Here is an 11,328-nt window from a genome sequence, read left to right as displayed (position 1 = left end):
TACCCAACTCATTCTATGAAGCCACCATCTCCCTGATACCAAAACCAGGTAAAGACATTACAAAAAAGAAAATTATAGACCTATATCCCTCATGAACATAGATGCAAAAACCCTCAACAAAATTCTAGCCAATAGAATCCAACAACACATCAAAAAAATAATTCACCCTGATCAAGTGGGATTTATACCAGGTATGCAAGGCTGGTTTAATATCAGAAAAACCATTAATGTAATCCATCACATAAATAAAACAAAAGATAAAAACCACATGCTCTTATCAATTGATGCAGAAAAGGCATTTGACAAAGTTCAACACCCATTCATGATAAAAACTCTTACCAAAATAGGAATTGAAGGAAAATTCCTCAACATAATAAAGGGCATATATGCAAAGCCAACAGCCAATATCACTCTAAATGGAGAGAAGCTGAAAGCATTTCCCTTGAGAACGGGAATCAGACAAGGATGCCCTTTATCACCGCTCTTATTCAACATCGTACTTAAAGTCCTAGCCAGGGCAATTAGGCTAGACAAAGAAATAAAGGGTATCCGGATTGGCAAGAAGGAAGTAAAGTTATCGCTATTTGCAGATGACATGATCTTATACACAGAAAACCCTAAGGAATCCTCCAGAAAACTACTGAAACTAATAGAAGAGTTTGGCAGAGTCTCAGGTTATAAAATAAACATACAAAAATCACTTGGATTCTTCTACATCAACCAAAAGATCACCGAAGAGGAAATAACCAAATCAATACCATTCACAGTAGCCCCCAAGAAGATAAAATACTTAGGAATAAATCTTACCAAGGATGTAAAAACCTATACAAAGAAAACTACAAAGCTCTACTACAAGAAATTCAAAAGGACATACTTAAGTGGAAAAACATACCTTGCTCATGGATAGGAAGACAATATAGTAAAAATGTCTATTCTACCAAAAGCCATCTATACATACAATGCACTTCCGATCCAAATTCCAACGTCATATTTTAAGGGGATAGAGAAACAAATCACCAATTTCATATGGAACGGAAAGAAGCCCCGGATAAGCAAAGCATTACTGAAAAAGAAGAAGAAAGTGGGAGGCCTCACTCTACCTGATTTCAGAAGCTATTATACAGCCACAGTAGTCAAAACAGCCTGGTATTGGTACAACAACAGGCACATAGACCAATGGAACAGAATTGAGAACCCAGATATAAATCCATCCACGTATGAGCAGCTGATATTTGACAAAGGACCAGTGTCAGTTAATTGGGGAAAAGATAGTCTTTTTAACAAATGGTGCTGGCATACCTGGATATCCATTTGTAAAAAAATGAAACAGGACCCATACCTCACACCATGCACAAAAACTAACTCCAAGTGGATCAAAGACCTAAACATAAAGTCTAAAACGATAAAGATCATGGAAGAAAAAATAGGGACAACCTTAGGAGCCCTAATACAAGGGATAAACAGAATACAAAACATTACCAAAAATGATGAAGAGAAACCCGATAACTGGGAGCTCCTAAAAATCAAACACCTATGCTCATCTAAAGACTTCACCAAAAGAGTAAAAAGACCACCTACAGACTGGGAAAGAATTTTCAGCTACGACATCTCCGACCAGTGCCTGATCTCTAAAATCTACATGATTCTGTCAAAACTCAACCGCAAAAAGACAAACAACCCAATCAAGAAGTGAGCAAAGGATATGAACACACATTTCACTAAAGAAGATATTCAGGCAGCCAACAGATACGTGAGAAAATGCTCCCAATCATTAGCCATTAAAAAAAAAAAAAAAAGCCATTAGAGAAATGCAAATTAAAACTACGATGAGATTCCATCTCACACCAACTAGGCTGGCATTAATCCAAAAAACACAAAATAATAAATGTTGGAGAGGCTGCGGAGAGATTGGAACTCTCATACACTGCTGGTGGGAATGTAAAATGGTACAACCACTTTGGAAATCTATCTGGCGTTAAACAGTTAGAAATAGAACTACCATACAACCCAGAAATCCCACTCCTCGGAATATACCCTAGAGATACAAGAGCCGTCACACAAACTGATATATGCACACCCATGTTTATTGCAGCTCTGTTTACAATAGCAAAAAGCTGGAAGCAACCAAGGTGTCCGTCAACGGATGAATGGGTAAATAAATTGTGGTATATTCACACAATGGAATACTACGCATCGATAAAGAACAGTGACGAATCGGTGAAACATTTCATAACATGGAGGAACCTGGAAGGCATTATGCTGAGCGAAATTAGTCAGAGGCAAAAGGACAAATATTGTATAAGACCACTATTATAAGATCTTGAGAATTAGAAAAAACTGAGAAGAACACATATTTTTGTGGTTACGAAGGGGTGAGGGATGGAGGGAGGGAGAGGGTTTTTTATTGATTAATCAGTAGATAAGAACTGCTTTGGGTGAAGGGAAAGACAACACTCAATACATGGAAGGTCAGCTCAATTGGACTGGACCAAAAGCAAAGAAGTTTCCGGGATAAAATGAATGCTTCAAAGCTCAGCGGAGCAGGGGCGGGGTCTGGGGAACATGGTTTGCGGGGACTTCTAAGTCAATTGGCAAAATAATTCTATTATGAAAACATTCTGCATCCCACTTTGAAATGTGGCATCTGGGGTCTTAAACGCTAACAAGCGGTCATCTAAGATGCATCAATTGGTCTCAACCCACCTGGAGCAAAGGAAAATGAAGAACACCAAGGTCACACGACAACTAAGAGCCCAAGAGACAGAAAGGGCCACATGAACCAGAGACCTACATCAGAAGAACTAGTTGGTGCCCTGCCACAATCAATGACTGCCCTGTCAGGGAGCACAACAGAGAACTCCTGAGGGAGCAGGAGATCAGTGGGATGCAGACCCCAAATTCTCATAAAAAGACCATACTTAATGGTCTGACTGCGACTAGAGGAATCCCGGCGGCCATGGTCCCCAGACCTTCTGTTGGCACAGGACAGGAACCATCCCCAAAGACAACTCATCAGACATGAAAGGGACTGGTCAGCGTGGGGGAGAGAGATGCTGATGAAGAATGAGCTAATTAAATCAGGTGGACACTTGAGAGTGTGTTGGCAACTCTTGTCTGGAAGGGGGATGGGAGGATAGAGAGGGAGGGAAGCTGGCAAAATTGTCACGAAACGAGAGACTGAAAGGGTTGACTCAATAGGAGGAGAGCAAGTGGGAGAAGGGAGTAAGATGTATGTAAACTTACATGTGACAGACTGATTGGATTTGTAAATGTTCACATGAAGCTTAATAAAAGTTAATGAAAAAAAAAAAGATGATTTAAAGGGAATATGGTTTACATTCTTAAGAATAATGACAATTATACCATAGCCCTGGGAAATGTGGTCTTTGGACTACTATTTAGTTTTAGGTTAATAATAAAGGAAGATGCTTTATTAAGTAAGAGGAAAATAACGATTAGAGAAACTACTTAGCAAAAACAAGGGCTCAGTAAATGATGCAAGGACTTTTGATTAGTATGAAATTAAAAGTAAAAAACCTTTTTTTCCCCAGAATTTAGAAGATATTTTGCTTTAGCAATTAAGCACTGAAAATCAATGGAGCAAGAAGTGTGCACAATCACTCATTTTCAATCTTACTAAGGGTGTAAGTAGACTCTATTAGAAAAGAAAAAACTCATTAAGCTTTAATATACATTACTAAATAATGCATAAAAATTCCTGAGGAAGATAGCCACAGACTCAATTGTGAGGACATTTATTACCCAAATTAAAGTCCAGAGAGAGTGTGACAGCTAGCATTTCTTAAAGTAACTGCTCTCCTTTGTCAAACAATATATTAGTACATTCACGTGGTGGGTCTTGTAGTGTCAATGATAACAATGACTATTGTAGCAGGAAAATTCCAAACTCAGTGCCAGATGTCTAAATGTATTTGCCAAGAAAATATAGTGGAGAATGCAATGGAATAATAGGACATAAAGCATACTTGCAAAACACACTAAAATTGCATCCCTTTGGATGTAAGGAGTTTAGAATTTGTGACAATTTGATTTGGGTTGAAGTTTATATGTATATATGTGGTATGTAAGCAAATTAATTGTATTACTTGAATTCCTGGAGCATGTTTAACCTAACTAAAAGAACTAACACATGAAGAATTTTAGTAGTTAACTGTTGAAAGGAAAATTGGTGCTTCTAATTACAAATAAGGCTTAACTAGTCCATAAAAGAGCAGAAATGTGGATCTATTGTTCTTTCTAACCCTAAATTCTAAAATTTATGTGGATTTTGCTATCCAATCACTGACAAAAATGTTGTGTTAGAAAGAATATTTGCCTATCAGGCATAAATTCATGATGAGAGTTTCTTCTCATTCATTTAATCTGTTATCCAACAAACAATTACTATGTGCCCGTTCATTAATTCACTCAACAATTATTTATTGAAAGTATTCTCTGTACCTAGCACTGTGTTAGGCAGTGGGCATGCAAAGATGAAGAAAACACAGTTCCTGTTCTCCAGTTCATAGTCTACTCAGATAGAGTTAGAAAATAATATGATAAGGGCTGCAGTAGAGATGTGTCCCAAGAGATAAGGAAGTACTGAAGAGAAAGCAACTTGTAGCTAGAGAGAGATGGAAAAGTTTTGCCAGAAGAGGTGACCTTTCGTTTGGGTCATAAAGGATGAGAAGATATTCTCTAGGTGACAAGGTAAGGCAAGAGTATTACAAGCAGAGGAATATAGGTTATGTGCAAGACCGTGGAGGGAGATCCTAAGACAATGCCTGGGGCTCTGACCTGAGTAACTTGGTATATTGTAGTGCCATTCACTGAAATACAAGGGGTAGATGATGATTTGGCTTGGATGTGTTGAGTTTAAGGCACTTTAAAGACATTCAAAAGCTGTCTATTGGGCATTTAGTTATATGGGCCTGTAACTCAGGAGAGAGGTTTACAGGTGTGAGAATCATTAATTTATAGCTGTAGACATAGATGAGACTACCTAAGAAGAGTGTGTAAAATGAGAAACCAGGAGGCCTCGGGCAGAACACTCAGGGGTGCCAACACCAAGAGATGCTGACAATAAAGATTCAAAGATGTAGAAGAAAATCTGGAAATCATGGTGTCAGGAAGGCCTGGTGAATGCTATCAAACACTGTGGAGAGGTCAAGCAAACTAAGGGCTAAAAATTGTTTTTGGATTTATCAACATGGAAGTCACTGGTGAGTCTGTTGAAAGAGGTTTGATGAAGGAGTGCGGGTGAAAGAAAGGCAGAGTACTGCCATTTGAAGGGTGAGGGGGATTGAACAGGAAGGGGAGACAGTAAGTGTAGATAACTGTCAAGAAGATTATTTGTAAAGTGAAAATTGGACATTGGGCAGTCATTTTTCCTCCACACACTTCTGGGACATTTATGAACATATTTTGATGTAGATGGCAAAAAAATGCTTGGAAAGAAATAGTTGTTATGTATTTTTTCTCAATCGGGGTATTAAAAGCGTAACCATTATCATGTGGTAGTCTATGAAATCTGATATTTTAAAAGTTCTTGTAATTCAAAGAAAGTTTTTTTGTGTTGCATCTCCCCTCTAATAACATAAGCTTCACAAGAATGAAGGCTGTTTGTGTAACATGCAGTAACAGAATTCCCATCCTAGAGGTTTATTATCTCATAGTACAAGAAGTACAGAGGGAGAGAATTGTAGGGGTGGTTCAGTGACTTAACAATATCCTTGGTATGCATCACCTTTTCGATTTCCCCCATGATTACAAGATGGCTGCTGCAGCTCCAAATATCACCTCTATACATGGCATCCTCTAAAAACAGGAAGGAAGGAGAGGGTAGGACTTCTGCTCTTATGAGTCTCTCTCTTTTTGTCAGGGAGGAAAATCTTTTCCAGAAGAACCCCGACAGACTTCTTCTTAGGTCTTAATTTTCCAAGAGTGGGTCACATACATACCTATGTCTTATCTGCAACAAAGGGTGGGAAAGTGATGGCCTGGCATCTTTAGTTTTTATTGTGGGAGGTGAACTCCACCAGGAAGGAAGAGGGAGAAGATAGCCAACTATGTTAACATAGTCAGCCACAGGCCCTGTGTCTCAAATTGTTGGTGCCCACCACAGCGCTGAGTGCGAATGGGCCTCTAACAAATGGTCCTATTCTCTCTTTTTTTTTTTTGGTGTTTAACAGTTTATGATGCAGTTTTTACATACATTAGCCAGTGACTAGTACATAATCAGTGCTGAATAAAAGATTATTAAATTCAATTAAGTTACCCAAATCTGTTTTTATAATTGCCTATGAGGATGATAACTAACAACAACAACGAGGGGTTAGATTTTTCTTGGGGGGTTTGCCTTTTTTGAAGGAAAATCTCACGTGCACATAGTAAACAAATTCAATTAGTACAAAAGGTTATACAATCTAAAGTTAGTTTCCTGCCCATTCCATACCCCCTCCCACTTTCTGGGAAGTTGCTGTTGTGTTGTTAGGTGCCGTCGAGTCGGTTCCGACTCATAGCGACCCTGTGTACAACAGAACAAAATGCTGCCTGGTTTGGCACCATCCTCACAATCATTTCCATGCTTGAGCCCATTGTTACAGCCGCTGTGTCAATCCATCTCATTGAGGGTATTCTCTTTCGCTGTATGTGTGCATGCATCATCATGGATTTTTGCCTTTTTGTTTTAATTTAATAACATATCTTGGAGCACTGTTCTACAAAGTCTACCTCATTTTTTTTAATGGCAGTATAATATACTATGTGAATGTATCATACTTCATTTACCATGATTCTAACTTGTTGTCATGACAAACCTTACTGCAACAAACATTCTTATTCACATGTCTTTGCTTGCATTGCTAGAACATATCCGAAGGGTAAGCTTCTCAAAGTAGAATTGGAGGTCTCAAAAATATGTGCATTTATTTATGTTAATATATAGCATGAAGTTGCCACCAAATAACCTATACTACTACACTACTAGTGTAAATAATCTTATACTACCACCAAAGGTGCTCGAGAGCCCTATTTTTTCACACCCTAGTCAGTACTGGAGATGACCAAGCTTGTTCAACTTTGCCAGGTCTTTATTCTCTTGTGAGGTTTAGTGTGATAAAGTACATATGTGGGGCTAGGGAGCAGAGTGGTGTACTGGTAAATCAGGGAGGGAATGAGGGTATGGAGAACAATTAAAAGAGTTAAGGAAAGTAGAGGCACAGAAGGAGGAAGAATAACTTCAGTTTCAATTGTGTAATGTCAAGAACGATCTTAATATATAAAAAGAGTTCTAAACCAGGAATTGACAAATTATGGCCTACAGGCCAAGTCTGCCCTGCTGCCTGTTCTTGTAGGATTGGCAAGCTAAGAACAGTTTTTACATTTTTAAATGACTGAAAAAAAAAAAAAAGAAGAGTAATATTTCTGATATGAGAAAATTTTGTAATTCAAATTTCCAGGTCTATAAATAAAGCTTTACTGGAACATAATCATATTCATTTGTCTGTGGCTGCTTTTGTCTGCCTACTGTCTATGGCTGCTTTGTAATACAATGGCCAAGTTGAGTGGTGGCAACAGAGTCCTTATGGCCTGCAAAAGTCTAAAATGTTTACTATCTGGACCTTTACAGAAGAAGTTGCTGGCCCCTGTTCTAGATCATATTCCTTCTGGCAGTTCTTGTCCATTAATGTTAGACTTAATTATTAAGCAAAAAAAAAAAAAAAGGAACAGGAAGGAAAAAGAAGCAAATATTAGTGGACTCTTTCTGTTGCTGATATCCAGTTTCCTACTTTGCTGTCTTCTACTCAGACCTAGGAGTTGAGGGGCACACGGCAATAGCGGTTATCATCTTGTCCCATAGTGCCAAAAACTCATAAATATTCAGTTTACTGTTCTCTCCAGGTACAATATTTTCCCAATGATATTAAAATGGGCCAACTTCATATAAGTCTCATGAGAAATAGGAAGGAGTTGGTCACTGATGTGAAAAAACTGTCAAATGAAAACATGATTCCTTTTATGATCTAGGGAAATGTGAAATGCAAACACTTTATTACTCCATTCGAGCATAAAATTTCATTGGTATATAACATGTGTGTTTCATCACACATATCAGTTAAAAATGAAATCTCTCAGAAAGAGATTTCCTTATGGAGCTCTGGCATGTCCCTTCGAACAATTGTTCTGAGTATGGATATAATTGCTAGTGATGTTGATTATTTTGGCAGCCACATTTTAAAGTTGACCAGCAGGAAAGGAAAATAGATGTGACAACTCCAATAAAGACAAAGTTTTAGCAGAAAAACTAGAGGTGAGCAAACATGGCAGAGGAGCTGGGGAACAAGAACAGAGAAGGGATAAATGAGGTGAACCTGAGGAAAAAAGATGAGAAGACAGCAAATGGCATGAGAAGGATGCTTATTGTGTCCAATAATCCTGATTCCTTTTAATGTACCTGACAGGAAGAGCTCTTCCTGACTGAGCCCCCCAACCCCTTTTTATACCTTTATCTTTCATTATTTCTCCTTTTACCTCTCCAAGTATTTATGTAAGAGCTCATTTCTCAGGACCTTCTGGATGGAGCTAGGGTGTTCCATTGCAGCTCTCTGAAGTCATCAGTGGGCTCATGTTGTTAGGCACCATTGAGTCTATTCCAAATCAGAGTGGCCCCACATACAATAGAACAAAATGTGACCTGGTCCTGCACCATCCTCACAATCATTGTTATACTTAAGCCCATTTGCTGCAGCCACTGTGTCAATCCATCTCGTTGAGGGTCTTCCTCTTTTTCGCTGACCCTCTACCTTACCAAGCATGATGTCTTGTCTAGGGACCGGTCCCTCCTGATAACATGTCCAAAGTATGTGAGACTTAAACTCACCATCCTTGCTTCTAAGGAGCATTCCAGTCATACTTCTTCCAAGACAGATTTGTTTGTTCTTTTGGCAATCTGTGATATATCCAGTATTCTTTACCAGAAGGTGTTGATTCTTCTTCAGTTTTCCTTATTCATCATCCAGCTTTCACAAATATATGAGGCAATTGAAAACAGCATGGTTTGGGTCAGGTGCACCTTAGTCTTCAAGATGACATCTTTGCTTTTCAACACTTTAAAGAGGTCTTTTGCAACAGATTTGCCCAACGCAATTCATTTTTTGATTTCTTGACTGCTGCTTCCTTGACTGTTGATTGTGGACCCGAGTAAAATGAAATTCTTGATAACTTCAAAATTTTTTCCATTTATCATGATGGTGCTTATTGGTCCATTTATAGGGATTTTTGTTTTATGTTGATGTGTAATCCATACTGAAGGCTGTGGTCTTTGATCACATCTGGTGCCTTGTTCTTCTTCATATAGTCCAGCTTCTTCAATTATTTGCCGAGCATACAGATTGATTAAGTATGGTGAAAGGATACAAGCCTGACGCACACCTTTCCTGACTTTAAACCACACAGTATCTCCCTTTGTTCTGTTCTAAAGACTACCTCTTGCTCTCTGTACAGGTTCCTCATGAGCACAATTAAGTGTTCTGGAATTCCCATTCTTCACAATGTTATCCATAATTTGTTACGATCCACACAGTTGAATGCCTTTGTATAGTCAGTAAAACACAAGTAAGCATCTTATTGGTATTCTCTGCTGTCAGCCAGGGTCCATCTGCCATCAGCTATGATACCTCCTCTTCTGAATGCAGCTTGAATTCCTGGCAGTTCCATGTTGATATACCGCTGCAGCCGCTTTTGAACGATCTTCAGCAAAATCTTACTTGTGTGTGATATTAATGATATTGTTCGATAATTTCCGCATTCAGTTGGATCATCCTTCTTTGGGAATAGACATAAATATGAATCTCTTCCAGTTGGCTGGCCAGGTAGCTGTCTTCCAAATTTCTTGGCAAAGAAGAGTGAATGCTTTCAGCACTGCATTCATTTGTTGCAGCATCTCAATTAGTATTCCATCAATTCCCGGAGCCTTGTTTTTCGCCAGTGCCCTCACTGGCAGCTTGGACTTCTTCCTTAGTACCATTGGTTCCTGATCATATGCTACCTCCTGAAATGGTTGAACGTTGATCAATTCTTTTGGTATAATGACTCTGTGTATTGTTGCCATCTTCTTTTGAAGCTTCCTGTGCCGTTTAATATTTTACCCATTGAATACTTCAGTATTGCAACTCGAGGCTTGAATTTTTTCTTTAGTTCCTTCAGCTTAGAAATGCTGAAGGTGTTTTCCCTTTTGGTTTTCTATCTCCAGATCTTTGCACATTTCATTATAATACTTCGCTCTGTCATCTTGAGCTGCCCTTTGAAATCTTCTGTTCAGCTCTTTTACTTCATCATTTCTTCTTTCTGATTTAGCTACTCTAAGTTCAAGAGCAAGTTTCAGAGTCTCTTCTGACATCCATTTTGGTCTTTTCTTTCTTTCCTGTCTTTTTAATGACCTCTTGCTTTCTTTATATGTGATATCCTTGATATCATTCCACAGTTCATCTGGTCTTTGATCATTAGTGTTCAATGTGTCAAATTTATTCTTGAAATGGCCTCTAAATTCAGGTGGGACACACTTAAGAGCATACTTTGGCTCTCGGGGACTTGTTCTAATTTTCTTTAACTTCAACTTGAGCCTGCATATGAGCAATTCCTAATGTGTTCCACAGTTGGCCCCTCGCCTTGTTCTGACAGATGATGTTGAGCTTTTCCATTGTCTCTTCCCACAGATGTAGTCAATTTAATTCCAGTGTATTACATCTGGTGAGATCCACATGTATAGTTGCCATTTATGGTTTTGAAAAGAAGTATTTGCAATGAAGAAGTTATAGGTCTTGGAAAATTCTATCACGTGATCGCCTGCATCATTTCTATTATCAAGGCAATATTTTCCAACTACCAATCCTCCTTCTTTCCAACTTTCTCATTCCAACTTGGTGTGGAAGCTCTGCTGAAACCTTCTACCAGGGGTGACCCTGCTGGTATTTGAAATACTGGTGGCAAAGCTTCCAGTATCACAGGAACACTCAAGCCACCACAGTACAACAAAACTGACAGACATGTGGTGGTGTACGCATATAAATATGCATAAATACTGTCGTGGATTGAGTTGTGTCCCCCCAAAATATGTGTCAATTTGGCTAGGTCATCGTATGTTTGTCTATAATTTTGTCATCGGATATGATTTCCCTATATGTTGTAAATCCTATCACTATGATGTTAATGAGATAGATTAGTGGCAGTCATACTGATAAGATCTACAAGATTAGACAGTGTCTTAAGCCAATCTCTTTGGAAATATAAAAGAGAGAAGGGAGCAGAGAGGCAGGGGGACCTCGTACC

This window comes from Elephas maximus, chromosome 2 (assembly GCF_024166365.1).
Source record: "Elephas maximus indicus isolate mEleMax1 chromosome 2, mEleMax1 primary haplotype, whole genome shotgun sequence".
NCBI lineage: Eukaryota > Metazoa > Chordata > Mammalia > Proboscidea > Elephantidae > Elephas > Elephas maximus.
The sequence above is the reverse complement of the archived record's forward strand: the minus strand, read 5'-3'. Positions refer to the sequence as shown.